The sequence below is a fragment of the Carlito syrichta genome, unplaced genomic scaffold (genome assembly GCF_000164805.1).
Source record: "Carlito syrichta isolate Samal-C Ts95f unplaced genomic scaffold, Tarsius_syrichta-2.0.1 Scaffold304687, whole genome shotgun sequence".
In the NCBI taxonomy this organism is placed as follows: domain Eukaryota; kingdom Metazoa; phylum Chordata; class Mammalia; order Primates; family Tarsiidae; genus Carlito; species Carlito syrichta.
The window spans coordinates 57701-72131 of NW_007248783.1; the positions used below are offsets into that span (position 1 = coordinate 57701).

General features: G+C 42.1%; 1 protein-coding gene across 1 annotated transcript in view; it reads right to left on the reverse strand.

Moving 5' to 3' along the window:
- The window catches only part of ACBD3 (acyl-CoA binding domain containing 3), a 49267-nt gene that overhangs the window by 23289 nt on the left and 11547 nt on the right, over positions 1-14431 (reverse strand). The window lies entirely within an intron of this gene.

A 14431-nucleotide genomic window follows, 5' to 3' on the forward strand; every position in this document is an offset into this window, starting at 1 on the left:
GCCTGAGCCCGCGGGTTCGAGACCCGCCTGGGCAACTTGGCGAGACCTCATCTCTAAAATGAATTAAAAACTAGCCGGGCGTGGTAGCACATGCCTGTAGTTCCAGCTACTTGGAAGGCTGAGGTGGAAGGATCGCCGAAGTCCAGTAGATCGAGGCTGCAGTGGCCGGGAGCGGTCACTGCAATCCAGTCTGGGTGACAGAGTGAGACTCCAACTCAAAAAAACAACAACAAAAAATTTAAAAGTCAGAGCCAAAGACAAAAATCCTTTATGCTGAATTATTAAAAAAAAAAAAAAAAAAAAAGATGGTCAGGCGCGGTGACTCAAGCCTGTAATCCCAACACTTTGGGAGGCCGAGACAAGCCCACGAGTTTGAGATCAGCCTGGGCAACTTGGTGAGACCTCATCTCTACAATAAATCAAAAAATTAGGTGGGCATGATAGCACACACTGGTAGTTCTAGATACTTGGAAGGCTGAGGTGGAAGGATCTCCTGAGTCCAGCAGGTCGAGGCTGCGGCGGCTGTGAGCATCCTGGGCAACAGAATTAAACTCTAACTAAAAAGAATAAAAAAAAATAAGGCAGCTCCCAATATTTATGCTAAAGCTACTGCAGAAAAACCTACCTCTGCAGCTAGGCACATGTATACAAGTGTATCACTTGACACCTTTTACACATAATAATGTGCAATACTTTTTAAAATAGTTGTTAAAAATAATTTTAGAGGGCAGGCATGGGGGCCCATGTCTGTAACCCCAGCACTTTGGGGGGCTGAGGCAGGAGGATTGCTTGAAGCTAGGAGTTCAAGACCAGACTAGGCAACATAGTGAAATGCTGTCTCTACAAAAAAATTTCTTTTTTTTAAAATTAGCCAGGTATGATGAGCCCACCGTCTTAGCTACTTGGAAGGCTGGGGAGGGAGGATCACTTGAGCCCAAGAGTTTGAGGTTACAGTGAGCCAAGATCACATCACTATACTCCAGCCTGGGTGAAAGAGCGAGACCTAGCCTCTAAAATAAAAATATAAAAAATTTTATATTAGTCACTTTAAATATAATCATGCATAAGAGATTACATATTCTATAAAGTTGTATTTAAAAAATGTATCCGCCGGGCTCGGTGGCTCAGCCTGTAATCCTGCGCCTTTGGGAGGCTGAGGTGGAAGGATCGCCGGAGCCCAGCAGGTCGAGCCCAGTAGGTGGTGGCCGGGAGCGGCCACTGCACTCCAGTCTGGGCGACAGAGTGAAGCTGCAGCGCACACACACACAAAAAAGTATCCATCCCACTGAGGCAGTATGACGTGGTTGAAGGGACTTAGGAATCAGATAGCTTGGGTTTAAATCTTATCTGAGATACTCCCTAGCTATGTGACCATTTAACCTCTCAGTTTGTTCATCAACCAAATGAGAGTTACATTGCTACTTAAGAGGGAATAGGATATTATTAATAATAATAGCTATTAGATGCTTTGCCTTCCTTAATATTATGATTGACTCTGGCAGGTTTCCATCTGGGCAATTAAGAATAAAGACAAGCCGAGCTCGGTGGCTCAGCCTGTAATCCCGCGCTTTGGGAGGCCGAGGCGAGTGAATTGCCTAAGCCCAAGGGTTCGAGACCTGCCTGGGCAACTTGGTGAGACCTCATCTCTACAATAAATCAAAAACTTAGCCTAGCATGGTAGCACGCGCCTGTAGTTCCAGCTACTTGGAAGGCTGAGGCAGAAGGACCGCCGGAGCCCAGTAGGTTGAGGCTGCAGTGGCTGGGAGCGTGTCACTGCACTCCAGTCTGGGCGACAGAGTGAGACTCCAACTCAAAAAAATAAATAAATAGTGAAGACAATCTGACTTATAAAGACTAACTGCCGCCAATATTCAAAAGCAGTATAAAATTGGGTACTGGCAAAAGGGGAAATCTTTAAGAACAGATCTGGCCAGGTACAGTGGCGCATGTCTGCAATCCCAGCTCTTCGAGAGGCAGAGACAAGAGGATTGCCCAAGCCCAGAGGTTTAAGACCAGCCTGGGCAACTTGGCAAGATCTCATCTCTACAATGAATAAAAAAATTAGCCAGGCATAGTGGCATGCGCACCAGTAGTTCCAGCTACTTGGAAGACCCAACAGGTCGAGGCTGCGGTGGCCATGAGCATGACACTGCACTCCAGCTTAGGCAACAGAGTGAGACACCAACTCAAAAAAAAAAAAAAAAAGAACAGATCTGCTTTCTTGACAAATGGTGGCATCAATTACTGGTTGATTCCAACAATAACAGACTGCCAAATTTTTAAAAAGGGAATGGGGGTAGAAAGTAGTATATTGGGGGGGTGGTCAAAAAAAAAAGAAAAGAAAATAGCATACTTTGCTTATATGTTTCATTCATGTGTATAGTGGTGGCCCAAATAAAATCACCAACGAGTTAGAAGAATATGAGTAAGGAGAATATGAGCAGAAAGCTCAAGAAAAAAACATAGAAGCTGCCAATAAACATCCAAAATCTCACCAGTCAAGAAAACAGAAATTAAAATCATTAGATAATAAGAATCCTTCCTTCTATCAGGTCAAAAAAAGATAACATCAAAAGTTTTAAGAATACCCCAGCCCAATGCAATGAGAATAAAATGTGAAGTAAATTAATGACCATAAAAAAAATGGGACAAACAGGTACCCACTCCCATACTAATGTTAAAATATAAACTGTTATCTTGAAAGGCAATCTGGCAATATACAGTAGTCCACCTTTATTCCCCAGGATCCTTAAAACTGCAGATAGTATCAAACTCTATGAGGGAGGACCCCAAAAAAACCAGAATTTATTTATAAAAATTGTGTATTTATATACAATTGTGTATATTTAAACTTCAGTCACCTTCAAAGAAATGTCAGTTTGATGCAATATACCTATCGAGATGCTCTTTCCACTGCTCAAAACAGTTTCTGAACTCATCAGTTTTGATACTTTTTAGTGTTTCTGCCAATATTTGTTTCACCTCTTCCACACTGGCAAAACGTTTCCCTTTGAGGACTTTTTCCATCCGAGGGAAAAAAAAAACTTTTTCCATCCCTTTGAGGACTTTTTCCATCTCACCCAGGCGAGACTGGGTGAACAGGGATGGCGAGGCACAGGGGTCATGCCATTTTTGGTCAGAAACTGCTGAACACTCCGTGCTGTGGGCAGGTACATTGTCATGGTGGAAGAACCAGTCACCTGTTTGCCACAACTTAGGACACTTCTTTCAAACTGTGACACAACCTTCTTAAAACTTCCAGATAGAAATTTTGGTTGACCACTTGACCTGGAGGAACAAGTTCTGAGTGTAGTACAAAAGGCTTGCCCTCTAAAAGATAATTCTGTTTTTTAGGGGGTCCCCCTTGTATATATACACTGTGTTTTTCCTATATGTTCATACCTATAATTTATAAATTAGTTATAATGAGATTAATAATAACTAATAGTAACATAGAACAATTATAATAATATAGTGTAATAAAAGTTATGTGAATGTGATGTTTCTCTCTGTCTCAAAATATCTTATTGTCCTGTACTCACCTATTTTTGGACCTCAGCTGACACTGAGTAACAGAAACCAGGGAAAGGGAAACAATGGATAAGGAAAAACTACTGTATTTCAAAATTATAAATGTCTATGTCTTAAGATTCAGTAATTCCAATTCTCATTATATATGCTCAATAAGCACTACCAAATATAAAGGAGGAGGCAATACAAAGATATTCACTGCAGCACTCTTCTTGTTTCTTTGAGTTTTTTTGAGTTGGAGTCTCACTCTGTTGCCCAGACTGGAGTGCAGCGGCATGCTCCTGGCCACTACAGCCTTGACCTTGCTGGGCTCCGGCAATCCTTCCGTCTCAGCCTTCCAAGTAGCCAGAACTACAGGCATATGCTACCATGCCCGGCTAATTTATTGTAGAGATGAGGCCTCGCCAAGTTGCCTGGGTGGGTCTCGAACTCACGGGCTCAGGCAATCCACACTCCTCGGCCTCCCAAAATGCTGGGATTACAGGCTGGGCCACTGAGCCCAGCCTGTACTCTTCTTGTTACTGGACACAACTTAAAACGTCATCAGTAAAGGAAAGTTGAAACAATTGGTACAATCATCAGCCACATAATGACATTTCCCTCAAGGACAGGCTGCCTGTAGGAGGGTGATCCCATAAGATATATTGCAGCTGAAAAATTACTATGGCCTAGTGGCATGATGGTTGCATTTACTCACATATTGATGGTGATACTGGTGTAAACAAACCTACCGTGCCACCAGTTGAATAAAAGTATAGCAAATAGCCGGGCTCAGTGGCTCAGCCTGTAATCCCACGCCTCTGGGAGGCTGAAGTGAGTGGATTGCCTGAGCCCGCGGGTTCGAGACCCGCCTGGGCAACTTGGCGAGACCTCATCTCTACAATAAATAAATTTTAAAAAATTAGCCGGGCGTGGCAGCGCGCGCCTGTAGTTCCAGCTACTTGGAAGGCTAAGGTGGAAGGATCGCCGGAGCCCAGCAGGTCAAGGCTGCGGTGGCCAGGAGCAGCCACTGCACTCCCGTCTGGGAGACACAGTGAGACTCTAACTCAAAAAAAAAAAACAAAACAAAAAAAACTACAGCAAATAAACTATGTACAGCACATAAAACTTAATCATGACACTAATTACTAAGTACTTGATAATGATAATCACCAAAAGTTTTCTTACACTAAGTATATTACAGGTAATATTAGAGAACCATAGCCCAGAACAAACTTCCTTCCCATTTTTACCAAATTGTGACACCTTGAAAAACAGCTCCAACTTCAGATCTTAGCCTTTAGATTTAGAAGGTTTTTGTTTTTTCAAATAAAAAAGGCATTAACCTTGGCTCATGCCTGTTAATCCCAGCACTCTGGGAGGCTAAGGCAAGAGGACTACCTGAGCCCAGGGGTTCGAGATCAGCCTGAGCAACTTGGTGAGACCTCGTCTCTACAATAAAAACAAACAAACAAACAAACAAAAGAAACTAGCCAGGCATGGTGGTGCGCACCTGTGGTTCCACTACTTGGAAGGCTGAGACGGAAGGATCTCCCGAGCCCAGCAGGTCAAGGATGCGGTGGCCATGAGAGTGTCACTGCACTTCAGCCTGGGCGACAGTAAAACTCCAACTAAATAAATAAATAAATAAAGGCATTAACTTACATCATTTTATCTTGAGCCTTATAAAGGCAAACATTTAAGAAAAAAGTGTGGTTGGCCTGAAGTGTTTTTTCCTTTCTTTCTTTTTTTAAATCACCGGACCCGGCCCTGCCCGTCTTTTCCTTTAAAAAGCATTTTAGGGCTGGGCTCGGTGGCTCAGCCTGTAATCCCGCGCTTTGGGAGGCCGAGGTGAGTGAATTGACTGAGCCCGACCCACCCGGGCAACTTGGCGAGACTTCATCTCTACAATAAATCAAAAAAATTAGCTGGGTGTGGTAGCGCGCGCCTGTAGTTCCAGCTACTTGGAAGGTTGAGGCGAAAGGATCGCCGGAGCCCAGCAGGTCGAGGCTGCGGTGGTTGGGAGCGGCCACTGCACTCCAGTCTGGGCGACTGAGTGAGACTCCAACACAAAAAAAAAAAATTTTTTTTTGATTAAAGTGATCATTTTAATCTAAATAAATGTCAATAATTATAAAATTGGATGGAAAATGTACTCACCGGAAAACCAAACACTTTTTCGATTAGTCACATAACATAGCAACTTCATACACACACACACAAATTCTTTTTGCTGCAGGTAAATGATTTGAAACTAACAGGGATAGTGGGCACAACATTTAAAAAAATATCTATTACTACTATCAAGTTATCTGTAAAATACTGATATTTGTTCTTTTTACTAATGGAGGGAAGGTTCATTTTCTACAAGATGATAAACTTACTTTTTTATTTTTTGAGTTGGATTCTCACTCTTGTAACTCAGGCTAGACAACAGTGGTACGCTCATAGCCACTGCATTCTCGGCCCTGGCGATCCTGCCGCCTCAGCTTTCCAAGTAACTAGAACTACAGATGCATGCCACCATACCTGGCTAGTTTTTGTGATTTATTGTAGAGACGAGGTCTCACCAAGTTGCCCATGCTGGTCTTGAAGCCCCCAGGCTCAGGCAATCTTCTCGCCTCATTCTCCCAAAGTGCTGGGATTACAGGCTGAGCCACTGTGCTCGATCAACTTGTTTCTTTATTCAAATATTTGATAATGTGAACTAGGTGCAGGGGACTATGGGAGACAGTAAGTAAACAAGGAAACTGTACCCATCATTTAGCAAGGTGTTAGTCTAACCCTGGGCACTAAAAAAATGACTCTTCAATAAGTAGGTGAATTTCAGAACTTTTAGATGTTATTTGTTTACCACTGTGAACCCCAGTGTTCAGTTCCATGCTTTGCTCACAGGCACTCACCACAAAAACAACGCCCAACAAATCTCACAAAAGAAATGGACTTCATCAGTCCAATTCTATGACAAGGAACAAAACAGCACATCCATTTTTTTTTTTGAGTTGGAGTCTCACTCCGTCGCCCAGACTGGAGTGCAATGGCACGCTCCCAGCCACCACAGCCTCGACCTGCTGGGCTCCGGCGATCCTTCCACTCAGCCTTCCAAGTAGCTGGAATTACAGGCGCGCGCTACCATGCCCGGCTAATTTTTTGATTTATTGTAGAGATGAGGTCTCACAAAGTTGGCCAGGCGGGTCTCAAACCCGCAGACTCAGGCAATCCACTCATCTCAGCCTCCCAAAGTGTGGGATTACAGGCTGAGCCACTGAGCCCGGCTAGCACATCCATTTTTATGAACGGCACTGGCATTTCCATTTAATCTTTTATGTATTTATTAGTTCTAAGAATTGCTCTATCACGGGCCTATCTACTCAGAATGCTGAGGTGTGAGGAGTGCATGAAACCAGGAGTTTGAATCTAGTCTGGGAAACAGCAAGATTGTCTCAAAAATAAATAAATAAATAAAAATTACAAAACAGGTCAGGCACAGTAGCTCATGTCTATAATCCTAGCAGTTTGAGAGGCCAAGGTGGGAGGATTGTTTGAGCTCAGGAGTTTGAGACCAGCCTAGACAACAAAGCAAGACCTCGTCTCTACAAATTAAAGTCAAAAAATTAGCTAGGTATGGTGGCATACACTTGTAGTCCCAGCTACTTGGGAGGCTGAGGTGGAAGGATTGCCTGAGCCTAGAAGGTCAAGATTACAGTGAACTGTGATCGTGCCACTGTACTCCAGTCAGGGAAACAGAGTGAGACCCCTAAAATAAAACCAAAAACAGTAAAAAAATAAAAAGAATTGTTCTACACTCCATTATTCAAATCCTTTTACTGAATCTTCAAATTAATTATCATTGTTCTAGATGAGGACCAAATTTGTCTCGAGAAAAAAAAGGAAAAAAATAACAAATATTAACACCAATAATTACTTTGAAAGACTGCATTACAGATTAATTCGATTTATTTTTAATTTAATTTATTTTAAAGATGTGGGGTACAATTCAGGATTAGGTATATAAGTGGTCACTATACAGGTAGAGTTTGGGCCGCCCTTTGGTCCCCACCCTACTTTGCCTGGTTTGAGATCAGATAACCTTATTAATGTTGTGTTTCCCCTCCCACCTTCCCCATCCCCGGCAGTATCTTACTGCTGCCAATCCCTTTCTTATGGTATTATGGTAAATGTTTAGGGTCCATTTATGAGTAAGAACATGTGGTAACCCGTTCTTTGTTTCTGTCATAGATCACTGAGTATGATAGACTCTAAATCCATCCAAGTTGCTGCAAGGTCCATGTTTACCCTTCTTTATGGCTGCATAATATTCCATTGTGCATATGTACCACTTTTTCTTATCCGGTCCAGTTTCAATAGCTAGCGCGGATGGTTCCATGTTTTTGCTATTGTGAACAGTGCTGCAATAAACATGCGTGTGTAGGTATCTTTTTTGTGGAATGATTTGAATTCCTCCAGCTATTTATTAATAGTATTTTCTTTATTAATTTTTTATTTTCGCAAGTTTTCTTCAATAAGCACATGTGCTTTTGAAATCACATACTTCCTTTCTTTCTTCTGTTTTTAAAGTAAAGACATGGTCTCAATGTGTTGCCCAGGCTGGTCTCGAACTCCAGGACTCAAGCAATCCTCTTGCCTTGGCCTCCCAAAGTGTTTAGATTACAGGTGTGAGCCACCACAGCCAGTCTTTTTCTTTCTTTCTCTCTCTTTTTTTTTTTTGAGTTGGAGTCTCACTCTGTCACCCAGACTGGAGTGCAGTAGCCGCTCCTGGCCACCGAAGCCTCAACCTGCTGGGCTCTGGTGATCTTTCCACCTCAGCCTTCCGAGTAGCCGGAATTACAGGCACGCGCTACCACACCTGGCTGATTTTTTTATTTATTGTAGAGATGAGGTCTTGCTGCCCAGGCGAGTCTCGAACTCACGGGCTCAGGCAATTCACTCACCTCAGCCTCCCAAAGGCATGGGATTACAGGCTGAGCCACTGAGCCTGACTTCTTTCTTCTTTTTTAACACACTTTTTTTTTTTTTGCGTCAGAGTCTCACTCTGTCACCCAGGCTGGAGTGCAGTGGCACTCTCACGGCCATCGCAGCCTCAACCTGCTGGGCTCAGGTGATCCTTCTGCCTCAGCCTTCCAAGTAGTTGGAACTACAGGCATGCGCCTGGCTAATTTTTCTTGATGTATTGTGGAGACGAGGTCTCACTAAGTTGCCCAGGCTAGTCTTGAACCCCTGGGCTGAGGCAATCCTCTAGCCTCGCCCTACCAAAGTGCTGGGATTACAGGTGTGAGTCACCATGCCTAACCACATTTTTATTTATTTATTATTTTTTTATTTTTTTGAGTTGGAGTCTCACTCTGTCACCCAGACTGGAGTGCAGTGGCCGCTCCCGGCCACCGCAGCCTCGACCTGCTGGGCTCTGGCAATCCTTCTGCCTCAGCCTTCCAAGTAGCTGGAACTACAGATGCACGCTACCACACCCGGCTAATTTTTTGCTTTATTGTAGAGATGAGGTCTCACCAAGTTGCCCAGGCGGGTCTCGAACCTGTGGGCTCAGGTAATCCACTCACCTCAGCCTCCCAAAGTGCTGGTATTACAGGCTGGTTACAGGGATTCAGTCCAGCTAAAGCAATTGACTTTTTAAAAGCAAATTCAGCCTTCAGGCAAGGTTAATGGATCAATTATTTCCCCCAATATACAAAACCTGGGAGGCTGTGCTAATCCCAATCATTTTTAGTATAGCAGAGTCCACAGGGTGTTGACATTCTAATCTTCAAAGAAAACAGAGAAAGAAAAACCCTTCACAATCTATATTGCTAGGCAGAAGTTACTTCTCTCTTACTCTTCAGATGGCTCTGGTTCACCCATCAGAAGGGTTTCAGTTTATTAAATTAGATGAGAATAATTTTCCTCTAAAATATTTCTTCCAGCTGGGCTCGGTGGCTCAGCCTGTAATCCCGCGCCTTTGGAAGGCTGAGGTGAGTGGATTGCTCGAGCCCGCGAGTTCGAGACCTGCCTGGGCAGGGGAGACCTCAACACCACAATAAACGCCTGGGCAGTGAGACCTCATCTCTACAATAAATCAAAAAATCAGCCGGGCGTGGTAGCGCATGCCTGTAATTCCGGCTGTTCGGAAGGCTGAGGTGGAAGGATCGCTGCAGCCCAGCAGGCGAGGTTGCGGTGACCGGGTTCAGCCACTGCACTCCAGTACGGGCGACAGAGTGAGACTCCAACTCAAAAAAAAAAAAAAAAATTTCTTCCTCCAGAGGAAGACAGTAAATGTGGTAAACAGGAAAGAAGTAATAACTACTATTAACTGCAGACACAAAAAGCCTCATAGAAACTCAGAAATCTTTAACCAGGGTCCTATTCCTAGAGGAAAGTTTGGTTTCAGTCCTGCCAGAAAGGAATGCGGGCATCACCATCACAGGCTCTTATGTTCATACAGTTAATTATTACAAAGTTATTTAATTCAAACAATTATGGAATTCTGCTTCTATGGCAACCAAAAATGATTGGAAAGAAATGGCAGAGGTATTTTTCAGATTCAAGTGTGAAAACACATCCTTGTTACTATTAATGAAAAGTCTAAAGTAACTACCTCTATTACCTAGAGAAGCATGATTACAAAGCTAGCATTTCTCAATTGAGTGGACTGAAAGGGATCACTAGCTGGCATTTGTCCAGCAACAATTATTTAAAATCTCATTTTCTATGAAATTGAAGAACAATCAAAGTCAGGTTAAAAACCAATTTTACATACAGAAGACTAACTAAAGCAGGGGTCAGCAAACTGGACCAACTCCTCCAACAGCTGTTTTAATAAAGTCTGTGAACTAAGAATGGCTTTTACTTTTTTTAAGGGTTCTAAAACAACACAAAGCAAAGAAAAACACCAAAGAATATGCAACATAGACCACATGTGGTCCTCAAAGCCTAAATATTTACTATCTGATCCTTTATAGGAAAAGTTTGCTAACCCTGGACTGGAGGAAAAAGAAAACTCATAAACCCAAAATAAAATCCAGAAATTTTATTTTATTTATTTTTTCCTTTTTTTTTTTGAGTTGGAGTCTCGCTCTGTTGCCCAGGCTGGAATACAGTGGCACGCTCACGGCCACCGCAGCCTCAACTTGTTGGACTCAGATGATCCTTCCACCTCAGCCTTCCAAGTAGCTGGAACTACTGCCGAGCGCTACAAAGCCCAGCCTATTTATTGATTTATTGTAGAGACGAGGTCTCACCAAGTTCCCAGGCTGGTCTCAAACCCCTGAGTTTAGGCAATCCTCTTGCCACAGTCTCCTAAAATGCAGAAATTAAAAAAAATTAAACATGGTGGACTAAACACACACAATAACCTCTGATCCTTAATGAAATTCCACGACAAGGATTAAGGAATGCCAGTTGAGAGAACCCTGGGAAGGTTCAACATTTAAGGTTGGCGTCTAAGGCCAGTAGAGGTGACTTATGCCTACTGTAATACAGCACTTTTGGAGATCAAGGAGGGAAGATCACTTGAGCCCAGGAGTTTGAGACCAGCCTGGGCAACACAGTGAGACCTTGTTTATACAAAAAATAAAAAAATTAGCCAGGCGTGATGGTATGCACCTGTAGTCCCAGCTACTTGGGAGGCTGAGATAGAAGGATTACTCGAATCAAGGAGATCCAGGCTGCTGCAGTGAGCTGGGATCACACCACTGCACTCTAGCCTAGGAGACTGAGTGAGGTCATATCTCAAAAAAAAAAGCTGGAGTCTAGATGAAAATAGGAATCTGCTTGAAAATCTATATAAGAAGCAAGTTGCCACCCTCCCTCTCATTTAATTGGCAAATCCAAACATGCTGATGGCTGCTTTGCAGAAGGCTAGATACTTACTAGACAAAATGAATTAGGGATGTTCTAGATGTGAGGACATCTGGCTTAGAGTGTATTGTTTGACAGAGAAATGAAAGTTTCCCTGGTAAATGGTAACAACCCCTCATCCACTCACCCTTCTGCCTTAGTTCCTGAATGTTGGCAACCAGGTTCATACATCCCATGCAGGAGATAGGAGTATTTTCTAATTTTTTTGATTTGGAGTCTCACTATGTCACCCAGACTGGAGTGCAGTGGCCGCTCCCAGCCACCGCAGCCTCGACCTGCTGGGCTCCGGCAATCCTTGTGCCTCAGTCTTTCAAGTAGCTGGAACTACAGGCACATGCTACCATGCTCGGCTAATTTTTGATTTATTGTAGAGATGAGGTCTCACCAAGTTGCCCAGGCGGGTCTCGAACCCGCGGGCTCAGGCAATTCACTCACCTCAGCCTCCCTAAGGCGCGGGATTACAGGCTGAGCCACCAAGCCCAGCTAGGAGTATTTTCTTAAAAAACTGTCTCTGAAAAAAAAAAGACCTACAGAAGCTGATTTGTAAGATACTGATGTCTGAGCATTCCCTTATGAAACTCTCATCACCCTAGAATAACGGTTTCTACTCAGTGTTACAATTAGGTGTTTGGTATCTTACCCTTTGACATAAATGGATATTACACTCAAGGATCACCAGACATTCGAAGAAAGCTTCTAACATGGAAACAAATCAAAAAGTCTGAAATAAATTTTAACAATGAAACCAAATTTAAAATCAGTATTTAATATCCTCAGAGACAGAAGCCAACGCATTGATGAAGCAAATCAAGATACTGAAAAAGACAATTCAGAGAATAAAGAACTCTTGAAAATGAAAAGTGTAAAAACAGAAATTTAAAAAATATCTTTAACCCTTTGCACTTGGATGTCTCATCTGATGGGACATCATAAATCTAGCAAACCACTTGGATATCCCTTCTCAGGGGACATCAAGAGACTGGTGACTATATAGGACAAACTTATGCAAGGGCAAATTTTTCAAAAATGTATGTTTCCTTGAAGTTTTCCATTCAAATTGTATGAAAAAACAAAGAGATGGAATATATACTGAGATATGATCGATCAGTTGACAAATGGTTTTCAGGAATCATGAATACATCCTTCCACGTTGTCTCTGAACAACAGACTGGAAATAAATTACATATCATTAATGTGAAAGGAAGAAAATGAGACTGCATTGTCTGCTAGAATAGAAAACACCAGGTGGAAGACATCAAACAAAACTTGCACAACATGTATCGATGAACCTGCAATGCATGTCAGTGGCTATTTCACATGTTACCACATGTTAGAAAAATATAAGATACACAATTCTGATTTGTCATAAGTTCTTCAATGTTCAATGGCCAAATATCATTACAATAAAATAATTGGTTATTTTGTAATAGAATAATGCTATACTATTTAATATGAAGTGATTAGTTTTTCACTATTTCATTAAAAAGTACAGTTGAATTGCTGGTAGGTGATCTGTGACACGTTTCCGAGTGCAAAGCGTAAGTCAGAAGATAGAGTTGGCCGGGCTCAGTGGCTCAGCCTGTAATCCCAGCACTTTGGGAGGCCAAGGTGAGTGGATTGCCTGAGCCTGTGGGTTCGAGACCCGCCTGGGCAACTTGGCGAGACCTCATCTCTACAATAAATCAAAAATTAGCTGGGCGTGGTAATGCATGCCTGTAGTTCCAGCTACTTGGAGGGCTGAGGCGGAAGGATCGCCGGAACCCAGCAGGTCGAGGCTGCGGTGGCTGGGAGCGGCCACTGCACTCCAGTCTGGGAGCGGCCACTGCACTCCAGTCTGGGTGACAGAGTGAGACTCCAACTCAAAAAAAAAACAACAAAAAAACCCCCAGAAGATAGAGTTAAAGATATATTTCCTAGAAAACAAAGCAAAAAAAAGATGGAAAATAGAGAGGAAAAAAGAATCTGAAGTTCAATACAAAAAATCCAACATCTGAATATTAACAGGACAAGGGAATGAAAACAAAGAGTAAATTATCAATAAAATATAAGAAAATTTCCCAGAAATGAAGGACACAAGTTTCCAGACTGAAGACTACCAAAATGTTCAGCAAAATAAACAAAAACAAACAAGGAAGTAATTAAATGAGAAAATTTTCAACATGAAGATAAAGACCTACAAACTTCTAGAAAGAAAAACTGGTCATATACACAGGATAAAGAATCAGAATGACTAAACTTCTTAAAACTACTTATACCGAAAGCTAGAAAACAATGAATGAAATAGTGCCTTCAAAATTCTGGAGGGAAATTATTTTCCATCTACACTTTTATGCCCAATCAAAACAAATTTGACAGTAAAACAAATTTTTGGAAAGACATGGTCTCATGCACTCTTTTCTCAAAAATCCACTGGGAGGTATGCATTTCCAAAGTAAGGGAATGAATAACAACAGCAAAGGAAAATAAGTGATTCAGGAAAAACAGAATCCAACATAGTAGGTGAAGGTAACTGCCAGGATGACAGCTGTGAAGCAGACATAACTAAGTTTTACCATGAAAAGTAAGACTGGGTCAAGAATTTAAGGACATCTAAGATAGATGTCTTTAAAAAAAAATGTTTACTTGAGAACAAACAGAACAAATAATTTTCTCTAACTATACAAGAAAAACAAAAAAGACACAAGAACTAAAATGTAATCAAAGTACATGACTTGTCTCAGCTATAATACAAAAATAAACAGTTGACACTGATTCAGTAACAAAACGTGACGTAAAATTAGGAGTCTGAGAAGAGGAAAGGAGGAAGTGAGAGACACACACATATATATTAGAATTTAACAAAAAATCATAGCAGTAGGAAGCTGGAAGCAAATATCAGAAGAAACAGTTAAAATAATGAAAAGCAGGTGCCTAGGGAGAAAGGATCTAGGAGACGGGGAAAAAATAGAAACAAGGGATGACTTTTTGTAGTACCACTTGACCTTTTCTTTTCTTTTCTTTTTTGAGTTGGAGTCTCACTCTGTCACCTAGACTGGAGTGCAGTGGCCACTCC